Raw genomic sequence first — 14868 nt, forward strand, 5'->3', positions numbered from 1 at the left:
CCCCTCCAGCAGAAATGTGGGGAGAACTACCCTACCCCAGGAAGTTCCTCATCACTAAGGCGGAAAAATCTGGACAGACCGTCAGCATTGTCGTGATCTGTGCCAGGGTGATGTTCCACCGTGAAATCCATACCCTGTAGGGAAATGGACCACCTCAACAGCTTAGGATTCTCACCCCTCATATGCATGAACCATCTGAGGGTCTGTGGTCTGTCTGAACCCTGAAGTGAGACCAAAACAGGTATCGTCTTAACTTCTTCAGTGCCCAGACCACAGCAAATGCCTCACGCTCAATAGCACTCCATCTCTGTTCCCGTGGAAGTAACCTCCTGCTAAGGAAGGCTACAGGTTGATCTAGGCCCTCCTCATTAATCTGTGAAAGAACAGCCCCCACACCATGCTCTGAAGCGTCTGTCTGAATGATAAACTCTTTGGAGAAGTTGGGAGCCAAGAGCACGGGCGCCGTGCACATAGCAGTTTTCAGGGCCTCAAAAGCTTTCTGACATGTGTCAGTCCAAATCACTTTCCTGGGCTGCTTCCTCGAAGTAAGCGCTGTCAAGGGGGCAACAATGTTGCCATACTCCTTGACAAACCTCCTGTAGTACCCGGTGAGACCTAGGAAGGCTCTAACCTCTGTCTGGGTTTTGGGCGACTCCCAATTCAGGATGGTTTCTATCTTGGGTTGAAGGGGCGCCACCTGGCCGCTCCCAACATGGTGCCCCAAGTACACCACGGAACCCTGCCCGATCCGGCACTTACTGGCCTTGATCGTGAAGCCTGCCCTCCGCAGCGCCATCAACACTTCCCAGAGGTGGTGCAGGTGTTCTTCCCAAGTGGAGCTGAACACTGCGATGTCATCCAGGTAAGCAGCACTGATCGAATCCAGCCCAGCCAACACCTGGTTGACCAACCTCTGGAAGGTGGCAGGGGCATTCTTCATCCCAAAGGGTATAACCCGGAACTGGTAGTGCCCATCTGGGGTGGAAAATGCTGACCTCTCTTTGGCCCCATCGGTCAAGGCGATCTGCCAGTACCCAGACGTTAAATCAAACGTGCTGAGGTACTTGGCAGCCCCTAGCCAATCTATGAGCTCATCAGCTCTGGGGATGGGGTGTGCGTCAGTCCTGGTGACTGAATTGAGTCCTCTGTAGTCCACACAGAACCGGAGTTCGGGTGTGGCTCCCGGCGCTGCAGCCTTTGGGACCAAGACCACTGGGCTGGCCCAAGGACTGCTGGAGGACTCAATTACGCCTAGTGAAAACATCTTGGAGACCTCCTCCTTGATGCACGCTCTCACCCTGTCAGTCACCCTGTAGGCCTTGTGCCTCACAGGTGTACTGTCCCCAGTGTCCACATCATGGATGCACCAATCAGTGTCACCGGGAAGCAGGGAAAACAGATCAGAAAATTGTCCCAGCAGCTGGAGACAATCATTCTGTTGCTCAGGGGTCAGGGTGGAAGAGAGGATGACACCATCCACTGACCCATCTTGCTCCTGTGCTGACAGGAGGTCAGGAAGAGGCTCGGTCTACTCTTCCATCCCAGCATCTGTTGCCAAGAGAATGCCCACTTGGGACCTCTCCAAGTGGGGCTTGAGACGGTTGACATGTAGGACCCTCAAGGGGTTCCTGGGAGACCGCAAGTCCACCAAATAGGCACAAGGATCCACGGGGGCCAAGACCCACACCTTCTGTCCAGGCTGACTCTCTACCAGAGTGGCATTCTGGTCGTACCACTGCTTCATCTCCTCCTGGCTGGCTTCCAGATTTGCCCCAGCAAGTTGCCTGAATCGCCTAGTCTGATTCCTGAAGGCCAGCATGTAGCTATATACATTCTGGGGAGGTTTCCTAGGAGATTGCTCCAAGCCTTCCTTGACCAGACTTAGAGGTCCTCTCACTGGGTGGCCATACAGGAGCTCAAACGGGCTGAACCCTAGAGACTTCTGTGGCACCTCGCGGCAAGCAAAGAGAAGGCATGGTAAGAGGACGTCCCACTTACGCCTCATGGGTTCTTCCAGACCCATTATCATGCCTTTGAGGGTACGGTTGAATCTCTCAACCAACCCATTTCCTTGGGGGTGGTAAGGTGTGGTAAACTTGTAGGTTACACCACACTCTTGCCAAAGGGATTTCATATACTTGGATCTGAAATTGGTACCCCGGTCAGACACCACCTCTAGAGGTAATCCCACTCTGGAGAAAATTCCCATCAGTGCACGTCCCACCACGGGGGCCGTCACTGTCCTCAGAGGGATCGCTTGCGGGTACCGGGTGGCATGGTCTACCAGGACCAGGATAAACCTGTTGCCCATGGCTGTCCTGGGATATCATACAAAGCAAAATGGTCTAAAGGAATTAATACTCAGAGAAAATTTTTTGAGTAGAGCACGTTTAATTACTCTCTCTTAGGTAATTACTCTAAAAAGATTCTATCAAAATATTTTTCAAACTACATAGAAAATGACATCTGCTCATGAAGAAGAACATGTATACACAAAAAAATGTACATACACAATGACATGACATAAATCAAAACATACAGTAAGACATCAATACTAACCCTAAAACCAACTGTTTTCTACTAGTGTCCTCCTTACAATTTCTGAGAGGGCCACTAGGAGGTAGTCTAGATAATACACTGAGGTCTCTTAACTAGTATAGACCATCCTAGTGTACCATTAAACAAAATCAACACAATATTATATTTCCGCGACTCCTCCTTTTGAAGTGTCTACGCAATCGCGTTTCGGCCTTACTCCTTCTTCGGCCTCCTCAGGACAGGGTTAACACATAAATGCTGACATATTCAAATAAAGAAATCCCACCGCCACAATTTGAAAATAAGGCGCTAAATCGAATTGACAGGGTCCTAGGCAGTCTGTAGTACCTCCCTAACTCAAATGACGGCTCACTGCCAGCCCAGTACCGGGTGGCATGGTCCACCAGGACCAGGATAAACCTGTTGCCCATGGCTGTCCTGGGGTCCAGTGCCCCACAATGTCAATCCCCACTCGCTTGAATGGGGTACGGACCACAGGGAATGGCTGGAGAGGAGCCTTCTGCTTCCTCCCACTCTTTCCACTTGCCTGGCAAGTCTGACAGGTCCTGCAGTGAGTGTCTGAACTCCTGCACATTTGAGGCCAATAAAAGTGGGTGACAAGCCTTTCAAAGGTCTTGTCCTGCCCCAAATGTCCTGCCAATGGCACATCGTGAGCCAGCCCCAGTAGGAAGGCTCTGAAGCTCTGGGGTACCACCAGCACACGGGCTGACCCAGGCTCAGCAACCTTAGGCTCTGTATACAGGAGGTCGTTCTCCCAGTAAATGAAATGTAACCCAGACTGATCACCTGCGGCCTGGGCTGCAGCCTGCTGCCGCATACCCACGAGAGAAGGGCATTCTTTCTGCGCCTTACAAAAGTCCTCCATGGAGGGCCCTCCTTCTTGCTGCCAATGGGTCAGCTCAGACAGGTCCCCCAGTTCAGCTATCTGTTCCCCTGCAGGCTCCAGGGCAACCCCCTCAAGGTCTGATTCCTCCTGGACTGTGGGAACTTCAGGGGCCGGTTTCCCGTGCCCCCTTCCTCTTCTCTCTAAGGCCGGTCCCTCAGCCTCCCTCTCAGGCTCCAGGACCTCTTGAGCACCTCTACTTGCTGCCACGGACCGTGTGGTGACACACACCCAATCCGGCATACCCAACATCTCCAGGTGAGCACTCGCTCCACCTTAGCCCAAGGAGAGCTCTCCAAATCATTCCCTAACAGACAGTCTACAGGCATGGCGGGCCTCACAGCTACCTGAAGAGTACCAGAGACCCCCCACTCAAAAGGAACCTGAGCCACCTTGCAGTGACTCTCTGTGTTGTCAGCGGCAACAACCGGATAGAATGCTCCTGGGACCACCTGCTCTTGAGACACCAGGTGACACTTGACAGCTGTCACACTGGCTCCTCTATCTCTCAGAGCTTCAACCCTATGGCCATTGATGGTCACCCACTGCCTGTATTTTTTAGTGTTATCAGGCAGCTGGGTTTGGGGGACCATCTCACAGTCTCCTAACGAGACAAGGGACATCTCTGCGGGACCCCACCCACCTTGGCCTACCCTCTCCTCCCCCAAGGCTACACAAGCCGTCTGCCGGGGCGGAGCACCAGTGGGTGCTGGTTTAACAAACAAGGGACACTTTGGATCAGAGGCAAAATGACCCATGTTACCACACTTGTAACATTTTAGGGGCCCCTTCTGAACAGGGGGGCCTGTCGGGGCCCGGTCGGTTTCTGGGGTGGGGGAGGCTGAGAACCTTTCCCTTGGTTCCCTTGGGGATTACTTTGGGGCCTTCTTGGGAACTCCCTCTGGTTACCCCTGTCCCCCCCACTCTTCTGCTGGGGACCCTGCCCACCTTTGGCGGAGTCTCCCACTGGACCCTTGTGGACCCTGGTACTGACCCAGCGGTCTGCCTCCTCAGCAAGCTTCCTAGGGTTAGTCAGCCTACTATCAATCAGGTGCTGGCGTAGCTCAGGAAAACAGTTACTGGACAAGTGCTCCCATGCCATTAAATCAAGAAGCCCCTGAAAATCATCAACCTTGCTACCCTTCGCCCAACCATCCAGTGCTCTGCAAAAAAAGGTAAATCTCACATGTAATATAGGGTAGCACAGTAAAAACTAAGGACCAACCATTAGCTTGGGCATGTGCCAGTTATGGACGAAAACACTCACTCACCCGAGGGTGACATGCTTCATCATTGGGTTCCTCCAGCACACGGGGACCGCAGGGTACCCCGTGTGGGCTACAACTTGACCCGAGAGGGAAGGAGCAGGAGTGCAAAAGCACGCGTTGGATCTACCAACTCGAAATGGTAAGGTGGGGCAGAGTGCAAAGTAATAAATTGGAAAAAGTGAAGGTTAAAAACGATCTATTTAGGGGCAACCATTTTATTCTTCCTGCCTAAATGATAGTGATTAAAAGGCAAGTGAGTATAGGGTTAGATTTACCCTATCTATTGATCAACATGTTTCTGCCCAGGTGACATAGCTGTTCGAGGCATTCGTCAGGATCAAAAGATAGTCACTCTGCTGTATCAGTGGGGGAACAACCTTTACAACGCAACTTTTACAACGCACTACACTTACAACGCATTTTTTACAACGCACAATCCATTACAACGCATGACATTACAACGCATGACACTACAACGCATTTTTAAAAACTACCTTTACAACGCATTCCATTACAACGCATACTACCATTACAACGCATACCATTACAACGCATAATATAGTAATTTTTACCCCTATACTATCCAACACTTACCCTACTGTTGCACCCCCTGGAGTTAGAATAGTAATTTTTACCCCTATACTATCCAACACTTACTCTACTGTTGCACCCCCTGGAGTTAGAATAGTAATTTTTACCCCTATACTATCCAACACTTACCCTACTGTTGCACCCCCTGGAGTTAGAATAGTAATTTTTACCCCTATACTATCCAACACTTACCCTACTGTTGCACCCCCTGGAGTTAGAATAGTAATTTTTACCCCTATACTATCCAACACTTACCCTACTGTTGCACCCCCTGGAGTTAGAATAGTAATTTTTACCCCTATACTATCCAACACTTACCCTACTGTTGCACCCCCTGGAGTTAGAATAGTAATTTTTACCCCTATACTATCCAACACTTACCCTCATGTTGCACCCCTTGGAGTTAGAATAGTAATTTTTACCCCTATACTATCCAACACTTACCCTACTGTTGCACCCCCTGGAGTTAGAATAGTAATTTTTACCCCTATACTATCCAACACTTTCCCTACTGTTGCACCCCCTGGAGTTAGAATAGTAATTTTTACCCCTATACTATCCAACATTTACCCTACTGTTGCACCCCCTGGAGTTAGAATAGTAATTTTTAACCCTATACTATCCAACACTTACCCTACTGTTGCACCCCCTGGAGTTAGAATAGTAATTTTTACCCCTATACTATCTAATACTTACCTTAAATGCAATTTAATATTATGCGTTGTAATGGTATGCGTTGTAAAGGTAGTATGCGTTGTAATGGAAATGCGTTGTAAAGGTAGTTTTTAAAAATGCGTTGTAGTGTCCTGCGTTGTAATGTCATGCGTTGTAATGGATTGTGCGTTGTAAAAAATGCGTTGTAAGTGCATGCGTTGTAAAAGTGTGCGTTGTAACGACATACATCCGTATCAGTGCTCAAATCATAATAAAATTGTATACTTAGGCCTCAGGATCTTGACCTTCAAACGGACAATCGTTCAGCGTGATAGGTCAGGGGGCTCTGAAAAACATCAAAACTTGTAATAATACTCTTCAAATAGTATTCACCCATGTGACCATAGCCCAAAATGGTGGTAAAAATTGTGTTATAGGAAAGAATTCTTGTCTTACCTAAAGCATATTTGTGTGTGTCAACTCGACCGACTTCAGAGTCTTACATCATGCTCGATATGCTATTAAAAATTAAAATTAATGAGCGCCTCTGCTTGTTTGGTCTAGCTCATAATACAGACACCATAGTATAAGACCAACCTTAATAATTGCATTACTTGTGTAGAATATATCTTCAACAAAACAGAAAGAATGTCTATGTTGAATCAAATGGCAGTACTCTATCAGGAGTGGTAACGCACTGATTGTTACTGAATTCCGGACGGTGCAGTCAATTTGTGATTACTGTGGAAGCGATATATTGATGACATCTTAATCATCTGGGAAGGTGACCACAATTCATTATCTGAATTTTCCTTTTGGCTTAATTCTCTTAACACTCACCTCAATTTTACATGGGAAGCCAGCAAGGAGACTTTGCCCTTTCTTGATTTGAGATTATATCCACATGAAGGTAACATTTACATGGAATTATATCAAAAACCCATGGCATGTAATTCCTTGCTCAACTACAGAAGCTTCCATCCACGGACACTCCGGGATAATCTCCCTATCGGACAATTCTTACGGTTGATAAGAAACTGTACCGAACTTTTGACATATCAGAAACATGCCAGCAATCTCAGCGCGCAACTTCAGAAATGTCAATATCCAGCACGCTTGGTACACAAGGCAAATAAGAGAGCTATGAACAACAACAGAGAGGCTTTGCTGGAAACATATGACAAACCCTCTTCCGATCGCTTAGTTTGTGTCAGTACTTTCAGCCATCTCAGCACAACTATAAAAAAAAGCAATCAACACCAATTGGAACATCCTTAATAAGGGTAAAAAAACTTGTGAGAAACCCCTCTTTGCATTTAGATGAAGTAGGAACCTTGGCAACATTTTAGTACATTCTCGGCCGAGAGTTACTTGTGCCACTGGTGAGCTACGAACAATCAATACAGGTACACCAGTTCTAGGTCATTATCCATGTGGATCTTGCGCGGTATGTCACCTTACCACAAGAACATTTTCATTAGATCTGGGATTAAAAACGCCCTGGCGTCTTACTACACATACAAATTGCAATTCTGATGGAGTTGTTTACCTCATACAGTGTCCCTGTAAACTTTACTATGTAGGCATGACTACTCGTAAGGTTAAAACCAGGTTGATTGAACACAAAAGTTCCATCAGGTGCAAGAAATCTAATACGAAATTGACCAGGCACTTTCTAGATGCAGACCACACTGAAATGGATCTTAAATGGGTGGTCCTAGACAAACCCCATTATCATAGGAACATGGGCCCTTTGGAGACAGTTTTGTTCCAAAGAGAACAACGATGGGTTTTCAGATTGGGTAGTCATATAATTGGGCTCAATGATGATATACCCTGGTGTGCACTGAACCCCCACTAAATGATGCCATGTGCCATTACTACAATATTACGAACTTCATTTCCATACATGCCGATCTTGTGGTATATTTCTTTTAGCATCCTAGTAGTATATCAGATCAGTTTTTTCTGCACCTTTGTATGTTATATGTGTTCAAATGTATGGAATATTAAGAGGCTATTTATGGCTATTGGCCATTAAAGAGAATATAATATGTTCACATACTCCTTGTCTACTAATTCCATGTTGTGGCTCATATATGGCAAAAAAAAAATTATTTGCTAACATGACATCCATATACTGCTTGTCAGTCTAATACTGATGCGGATAATTTAGGAGCAGACCTGAGACCACTATTCACCTTTTAATAATGTTTCCAGATGGTGGTTCTACTATTTTGAACACATGGAGGCACTGTATGATATATACGAGTGTGTTGATCAGTATCTGTTTTTATACCCTTCGATATCTGCCATTTCGATAACTAGAGGGGATACATCTCAATAGACAAGGAACATAGATCACGTGATCAGCCTCTTTAGCTTTCCCATATTCTAGTAAGGCAAGCGTTGTTGGTTTTAATTTAATCCCGTTCACGCTTTTTATAAGAAACATAGATATCCACATGTTTGTGAATAATAGTAAAATGCGTTGAAAGTCAACATTTCTACAGTCCCGGGCTGTGTTTATTTTATTTCATTTTGGTGCTATCACGATCGTTTCATACACACGCAGTTACATTGAGCACGTTATCACGTGACTCAACCTTCAAACACTTCCGCATAAATACAAACACGCTCTACCAAAGCGTAACTCCCAGCAGAGTCCTTGAAGCAGCATCACGCGTTGATCAAGTAAGCTATCATTGAGATGTTTTGTCGCTAAGCCTTCTTTCTGCCTCGCTTGTTGCACTTTTAACTGCACAATCGTTTTTACGATTGCCGGCATCATTGGTCCCTGAGACGTTGTCTCCGTTTACTGTAAGAGTCCTTTCTACGGGGTTGGCAATTAGGGTCTGCAGTAATCACAAATTGACTGCACCGTCCGGAATTCAGTAACAATCAGTGCGTTACCACTCCTGATAGAGTACTGCCATTTGATTCAACATAGCCATTCTTTCTGTTTTGTTGAAGATATATTCTACACAAGTAATGCAATTATTAAGGTTGGTCTTATACTATGGTGTCTGTATTATGAGCTAGACCAAACAAGTAGAGGAGCTCATTTATTTTAATTTTCATAGCATATCAAGCGTGATGTAAGACTCTGAAGTCGGTCGAGTTGACACACACAAATATGCTTTAGGTAAGACAAGAATTCTTTCCTATAACACAATTTTTACCACCATTTTGGGCTATGGTCACATGGGTGAATACTATTTGAAGAGTATTATTACAAGTTTTGATGTTTTTCAGAGCCCCCTGACCTATCACGCTGAACGATTGTCCGTTTGAAGGTCAAGATCCTGAGGCCTAAGTATACAATTTTATTATGATTTGAGCACTGATACAGCAGAGTGACTATCTTTTGATCCTGACGAATGCCTCGAACAGCTATGTCACCTGGGCAGAAACATGTTGATCAATAGATAGGGTAAATCTAACCCTATACTCACTTGCCTTTTAATCACTATCATTTAGGCAGGAAGAATAAAATGGTTTCCCCTAAATAGATAGTTTTTAACCTTCACTTTTTCCAATTTATTACTTTGCACTCTCCCCTCCTTACCATTTCGAGTTGGTAGATCCAACGCGTGCTTTTGCACTCCTGCTCCTTCCCTCTCGGGTTAAGTTGTAGCCCACACGGGGTACCCTGCGGTCCCCGTGTGCTGGAGAAACCCAATGATGAAGCATGTCACCGTCGGGTGAGTGAGGGTTTTCGTCCATAACTGGCACATGCCCAAGGTAATGGTTGGTCCTTAGTTTTTACTGTGCTACCCTATATTACATGTGAGATTTATTCAATTTGGAAGACATATAGGACAACAGTTGTTGTAGGTAGCCTAGCTCTTCCTTTAACCCCTCTTTGTGTGAGCCACTGCAAAAAAAAGTTACATACTCAACATACGTACTGTTTGGAATCTTTGTGCAACCCCTGAACCTTTGTCTATACAACTCAGGGGTCAACCCATACCTAGTCATCAAAGCTTCCTTCATATGGGGATAAGAATTATAAACATCTGAAGGCAAGTCTAGCAGTGTGTCCCGCCCCTCACTAAGGAACCGTCCCCACAACCCCGCTCCCCAATCTTTCTCAGGGACCCGGTGGGAAAACATGGCTACCTCATAGGCTTTGAACCACTGCCCTATGTCATCATTCTTAAAAAATTCTTTCACCACATCTTTTGGTATGTACACCCTTGATTCTACCTGCACTGGCGGTGTGCTGCCACCAGAGGGAGTAGACTCTAAACTCTTAGCCTTTAGATCCAATTCCCTCAACTTCATTTCATGTTCCATTTGGATTTTTCTCTCTTCCAGAGCCAGCTTTTTGCTTTCCAGCTCCAGTTGCCCATTCAATCTGAGCCTTGCCATCTCCATCTCATGCATCCAGGTTTCTTTCCTGTCTGCCAACTCTTCTGGCGACAGGCCTCTGCCAAAGCTATGGACGCTTTCTGCTGGTTCAATTACTACCACCTCTTTAGGCGACCTTGACTCAATCCAGGCCCTTCGCACCTTGTGTAGATCTGCCTTGACCTTGCATCCAGCATGGGGAACTTTGAACTTTTTGCAGAAGTCCTTCAGCTGGGCCTTGGTGTAGCTCTCTAGTCTCTCCTCTTCCCATTCTACTTCTTCGCTTTCAGAGACTACAGATGGCGCTTTCTCAACAATGACTGAACCAGGCAAACTTTTTCAATAATGGAGATTTCTTGGCAACCAAAAATCAAAAAAGTATGTGGCTGCGCTATGGTCTGAACTCACTAAGTGGTGTTCACCAATCACTGTACATGAATCACAAATGCAAATTCAGGATCCTCACCGCTGACCACCTATGTTAGAATTGGGGGTCTCTGGTTGGCACAGGTAGAGACTTGTGACAAGCAGGGACCCTCTCCTCTAGTCAGGGTAAGGGGTTACACTCCTAAAATTAACCCTGCTCACCCTCTATGTAGCTTGGCGCGAGCAGACAAGGCTTATCCCAGAGCGTTATAGGTTAAGCATTTGTGACCATATACAGTAACCCAGTGACAACACCACAAATGGACACCACACTAGAGTTATATTAAAAATAGTTATCTTTATGTAAAGACTTAGCACAAGACCAAATAACGACAAAAATGACCACAATACTATTAGCAATAAAGAGTTCTTGTTAAAATGCTTGATTTTAGAGTTCTGTGCGATTCATACCCTTTGTCCGGCTCTCATGGTGATGAAAATGCCCAGAAAGAGTCAAACAGGCGCAGCGGACGCTCCGGTCCGAAGCGCACACAAATGCAGTGCGAGACGTACACATTACCTTAATTCAATGAGTCCGGCACGGACGAAGCGGTGAAAACAAAAGCGTTGCACGCAGCGTTGTCCTTCATTCACGGTGCGAGCTACGGCTTGTAGGGGCCCAGAGTCGCATTGCTTGAGGGGACGGTGGTTTTGTGCGGTGCGGTTGCTGTTCGTTGCGGCGTACGAGCCTTATTGTAGGAGCCGTGGCTTTCAGTCTTTCGCTGCGGTGCGGGGCGGACATACGGTGCGTACTCCCCCCTTCGATGCGTGCGGCAGTCTTGAACTTCAGCGGCAGGGTGCGAGTCGTACCAACCAAGATGACTCGATGAAGCGAAGCGTATGTACGCGGCGAAGTCGGCCAGTCACGGTGCGATCTACGGATCGTAGGGCGTGTTGATTGAGGCGGACAGGCGGGGTACGGTGCGTTGATGGACACGAATTGGAGGTACGAGGTGTACACAGCTCCCGGCCTCGGCAAATGCTAAAAACAGCGTTTCTAGCAGCGGATTGCGAGGCGGATGAAGTCCACTGGTCCTGGGACTTCGTTCAGGGGGCAAGCTCAAGTTGAAGCAAAGTTTCTTTGTAGTCTTTCTCCTCTCCTTCAGCAGCAAGGCAACCGCTGCAGGCCAATCCCCCAGGTCAGGGACAGTACTCCTCCCTACAGCTTTCCCGGTTCCTTCTCCTCAGGCAGAAGTTCTTCTTGTCAAGCAGGATATACATTTTTGGGAGCAGGGTCCCAATACTTATACCCCTAATTCCTTTGTTCCTCTGGGGTAGAGGGCCCTTTGCCCCAAGCCAGAACCAGTTCCTGAGCACTTTGTTGACATGACTCTGACTTTCTATTTAAGGTGCAGGGCAGAAACATCGCCGCTCCGCAGGACGTGGAGCCAGCATTGTGGTAGCAGAGCACAGCTCTATTCAGAGTCCAGGTGCACTCCTCTCACCCATCTGGATGTCAATCTCACTATTCACCACCAGGCTACGTAGCCCTGCCCCTCTGGAATCCCCCAGCCCTGTGACTCACAGAAGCCAGACAGCAGATACACATCATAGCAGAGGCGGGCTGAAATGGTTAGGCAAGCAAATACCAGCTATGTAAAAGTGGTATTTGCAAACACAGAATATTAAAATAAACTTTACTAAAAGATGTATTTTATTATTCTGAGTTCAGGCATACTAAACTCGAATTTCTACCATGTTCCCTGGGTCTGTTAGGATCATAGAATGTAACAATTCTAACTGCCCATTCTGGCCTATGGAGAACAGGTAGCCTTGCAATAGTGAAAAAACGAAAATGGCTGCAATTCACTATTAGGACATGCCACACACATCAGGGCTTGTCCTACCTTATGCTTACAATGCACCCTGCCCTTGGGCCTACCATAGGGGTGACTCACATGAAGAAAAGGGAAGGTTTAGGGACTGGCAAGTGGGTGCACTTGCCCAGTCAGCATGACAGTACCAGACTGCACGCAGGTTCTGCAATAGCAGACCTTAGACACATTTTACAAGGCTGCTTCTGTGGGTGGCACATTTGGATTTACAAGCCCTGGGAACTCCAGGTGCACTCTACTGGGGTCTGACAGTAAACCAAATAAGCCAATCATGGAATCCAACCAACATATACATTTTATATAGGGAGCACTTGCACTGTGGCACTGGTTGGCAGTGGCACAGTGCTCTGCGCAGCTAACACCAGCAAAACACATGAGGCACAGCAACAAAAAGTGGAAGGGAGACTTACGCCAAGGTGCCAGGTCTAACACTATTTATTTTGAAAAATTGTGTAAAAAGTTTTGGTACATATTTTTATCTTTGTACACACACCTGTAAATAGAGTCTTTTAAAATGTTCAGATTTTGGGAACATGTAGAAACATAGTTAGAAAGAAAATCTAATTATGGTCCCATAAGCTAAATAGTGTATATACACCAGATTCACATATTGACTATTTCATATTTGTATTAGCAAAGGGATAAAAATGTCATTAGATTATCATTTTTAGGATGTCCACGATGAAAATAAGCCCCACCTAAAAACAACAAGCATTTGCAATGCAATAGATTCCGCATTTTCGAGAGTTTAAGCTATTTGTATAGTAAATGACCATACCTTTTATTTTTATTTTGTTATGATAATTGACACATAAATAAAAGGCATTGGCATTTACAAATCCAATAGCTCAAACTCTTTTAAATGCGAGACATTGCCACCATTGTCCCGGACTGCTTGACAAGTGAAAGCTCGCATGCTGTGCTGAATGTTGCAGGAAAGCATGTCGTGCCTGCAGTAGGAGAAACTCATTAAAGTCTGCTTACAGACTAAATAAGACATAACGTGTAAAAACAGTAGTAAAAGGGCCAAACCTCATGGAAAGTTACATTTGAAGACAAGGCAGTACTAAGGAGGGACTGAATAGCGTATTAACGAATCAGAAGCCAGCATTTACAAAGGTCAATGAGAAAAGCCAATTAAAAATATGGGCAGAGAGTGGGCAGAGCTTCAAGTCCATACTCGAATATAGCATGCCTCGCAGAGCAGTGCATGCGCTGCTCAGACTTGACCTAAAAACATTGTGAATCAATAAATACAAAAGTGAAAGTAAACGAGTGAATGAACACACAAACAAATAAAAAAATGATGAATAGATGGAAGAACAAAAGCGCAAATGTATACATGAGGTGACAAGGCAGCATCTCCCGGTGCTTCCTGGCTTGAAGTAGTGGAGAAATGCTGATATTCATGAAAGGCTTTTCTTCAGCTTCTTTCCAAAAGGGAAGTAGTCACTCTTGGTGCAGCTATTCACAAAAGCACCTGCAAAACTGGGGTGTTTAACTGCTTGGAAGCACATCTTTCTGGGCATAACCTAAACTCTCACAGGGATATAACATTCGAATTTGCTACTGAGGAAGTTTGGGGTTTTACCGTGGACTAATGCTTGTGTTAAGCAAAGTGGTCAGATGGTGACTCCGGCTTTGATTTCGAGCAGTGCAGTCACTTTGCAGCCAGTGTGACTGCTGGAGAATATAGTTGATTGAATTCCAAGCCACATTGGGTAACAGTTTTGTTCTACTGGTTGAGTGAGGTATGCAGATGGGTATAGTGCTTTCATTTACTCTTTGTCCATGTTAGGCTTCTGTAATGGTAAAACAAATGCACAACACGGAGATATGGTTTAAGGGAATTTACAGCAAAATCATAGCATCTACGTATTACTGCAGAGGGCATTTACACATCAGCAGTGCTGCCCAGGAAAAGATGCTCTGTCCATGAATACAAGCGGGCTGTTTAGGGCTAAAAGATTTACAAGACCCCATGTATCCTATACCCCTAGATGAGGTATTTACTGGGTGCAATACCTCCTAATCCAGGTTTTCACTCACAGAATCGGTATTTAAAGCTCCAAACAACTCCTGTTTTGCCTTTTCTCTCAGCCTTTTCATCCAGTATATTTTGTCAGGTTGGACCTGCTGAAATAAAACAGGAGTCTTGTGATAATTATCACACAACTCAGAACTCTGATCCCTGTAAAAGCATTCTACAGACACTCTTGCGGATTGTGGTGGTGCTCGGTCCCTATTAGTAGTTACAATGTATAAGCTGGGTCTGTCGCCACTTAACTTATGGAGCTCT

At 45.7% G+C, this 14868-nt stretch overlaps 1 protein-coding gene across 1 annotated transcript in view; it reads left to right on the forward strand.

Annotated features, from left to right (window-relative positions):
- LOC146858120 (gamma-crystallin-1-like) overlaps positions 1 to 14868 on the forward strand; it is a 75554-nt gene that overhangs the window by 52507 nt on the left and 8179 nt on the right. The window lies entirely within an intron of this gene.

The sequence above is a fragment of the Triturus cristatus genome, chromosome 3_2 (genome assembly GCF_964204655.1).
Source record: "Triturus cristatus chromosome 3_2, aTriCri1.1, whole genome shotgun sequence".
Classification (NCBI taxonomy): Eukaryota; Metazoa; Chordata; class Amphibia; order Caudata; family Salamandridae; genus Triturus; species Triturus cristatus.